Below are 2,790 nucleotides of genomic sequence, written 5' to 3' on the forward strand. Positions count from 1 at the left end.
CAAATTCGTTGTGCAAATAATCGTTGTAAGTATAAAAGTAAGTGTATATGATGGCATTTATCTGAACATAGAGAGAGTTTACATAAATTTTATATTACGTATCTAATTAATATCTATTATTATAAGTACATATACATTTATTTACAATATAATTAATTACAATATTAACGCATTACAAAATTTGTACATACATAGAATTTTATAAAAAAAGTTTAATTTCAGGGGAGTAGCTGAAAATTTAATAAAATTTAAAATTAATTAATTTTATTTTCATATTTGATAATTGGAATGAGATGCTGATAGGGGAGATGACTGGGATCAAAAGTAACACGGATAAGTTGTAACACTTACATAAAAACGTTATAAACAAAATACAAAAGCATAAGGAAGAGATAGAAGTTCATAATATATTTGTTATTATTGTTGTAATAATATATTTATTACAAACTTCTGTCTCTTCCTTACACTTGCATATTTTGTTTTTTTATATAAGTGTTACAACTCGTTACTTACTCGTGTTACTTTTGACTCCAATCTTCCCTAATTAAATAAAACTTAGAATTAATTAAAAATTTTATTCAGTTTTTAATTCCTCCTTTCCAATTATCCAAGTACGTACATATGATGTGTTTATTCCTACCTATCCATTTATTGTCCTACCTACCCGTATTTTCCTATATTATTTGCCTATTCGGTATACCTATCTTCATCCATATATTCCTACCTATATTGCCTACTTCATAAATGTGCAACAATATAATATATGCGCGAATATAATATGTTAATGGCTGCATTAATCGGATAAAGTAGTTTCTACTTCAATTGTTGTAAAATTCTTTAATGCGATTGGTTCTTGCTTCGATTCCTTGGATTTAAATGTATAAACCAATCAATGTTGCAAAACTACTTTCTCCGCTGAATGCAGTCAATGTCTAACCGTATCCTATCGCATACTGACAAATTCAATGGGATGAATCGCGATCGTACATTGAAAAAAAAGATTGGTTGCAACAAATTAGATGATAAAATATAGCATAGCATTTTTAATTGGCTATAACAGTCAATTTTTGATTACAATAGCCAATTTTTGGTTGTGTTAGCTTATCCGCAATGTCAGTATAGGATTTCGATAGGTTAACACAGCCAAAAATTAGCTGCTGTAATCAATTAAAAATGTTATGCCATATTTTACCATCTAATTTGCAACAGCAAATTCTTATTTTTAGTGTACTATTAATAAATAAGTAGTAAACAGTAATAATTGAAACAGGCTTTCAATCTTTAAAATACAAAAAAAACTAACAAATAATAGGATTAATGAGAGTTAAAGCGGATAATCAAGCGCAATTATGTAGATTTTTTTAATCTACAAAACGCGCTTGATTATCTGCGCTGACTCTCATTAATCCAGTTATTTGTTGCTTTTTTTATGTTTTAAATAAGCAAATTCAAAAAATATAAGAACTCGCAATTTGCGAGTAAGTTACCCTCCCGAATATCCAGTTTACCTTTTAAAAACTTAGATTGGTATACACCAACCTACCTTGTATGCAGATTCTTTTCTTTCTTCTGGCCAGATTGAACTCACCTTTCGTTGTTCCTGGCCAATATTCTGGCTTCATATGCCAGAAATCGACAACAAGGAGAAATACTCCTTTTTGCTGCCGACTATATTGCCGATTGTTGTCGGCTATCATCGGCAATAAGCGTAAAATTTTACGCTTTCGTACGATGCGCGAAACGCGAACGCGTCGCGAAGGGATCATATTAATGAAATTAAGTAAATATTAATGAACAATTATCAATTAATATACGAATAAATGTCACGCTTATTCTCTATTCGCGTTTATTCAAAATTAATAAATATAAATATAAGTATAATATAAATATAAGTATTCAACTAAAAATATATTTAAATTTAAAAATCTTTACGTTAACAACATTTTGATTTTAAGAGTTTCGAATATTATGAAATTAGATTAAATTTCTTAATATAAACTTTATAATGTAATCAACAAAACTTTAATGTAAAAGTAAATCAGAAAATTACTAAATCGATTACTATCCGACGAAATTCATGGTACATATTTTTAACGATTCGAACGATTCGTTGCTGAATCTCATCTCAAAGCATGCGGAGATGAAAAATTCAGATGAACGATGTAAGATCCGAAAGGGATAATTTTCCCTCACGTCAATAAATATATCCTATTATATTTTATATTAGAATCATTTTTTGTATAATTTATTATTTTAAAATTAAATATTTTAAGTTATGCAAAACAAACTCTGAACGCGATTTTAAAATAATTATGAGATAAAATTCTTCTATTACTTGGTGTAAAATGTATATTTTGGATCTTACATCATTACTACTTTAAACTGGTATAAAATCCAGTTACTACATATGGATAAGTTATAAAAGATCAGGCTAACGTCAGTGCATTTTGAAACAATAATTAATAACGATAAAATGTCTTTTATATAAAAGATCAATAAATTATATGCGTTATATTTTCGTCGTTATTTTATCAATAACATGTGTACAAATAAGTGTAAAACAATGGAAGGAATTTTTTTAAAAAACAGCACACATTGTACATATATGTAGATATTGCTTTTCTGCATCAACTTGTATAAAACTTAATCCTGAATGAATATTTGGGAATAGGATAGAATAGAAAAATTAATAAAATAATATTTGTTTGTTACACTGTAACAAACGCTTTTCCATGTTATAATATTCATAGATAACAATTTCATTCTAATTATTATTTATTATTTTATATA

The sequence above is a fragment of the Atta colombica genome, unplaced genomic scaffold (assembly GCF_001594045.1).
Source record: "Atta colombica isolate Treedump-2 unplaced genomic scaffold, Acol1.0 scaffold248, whole genome shotgun sequence".
Taxonomy (NCBI): domain Eukaryota; kingdom Metazoa; phylum Arthropoda; class Insecta; order Hymenoptera; family Formicidae; genus Atta; species Atta colombica.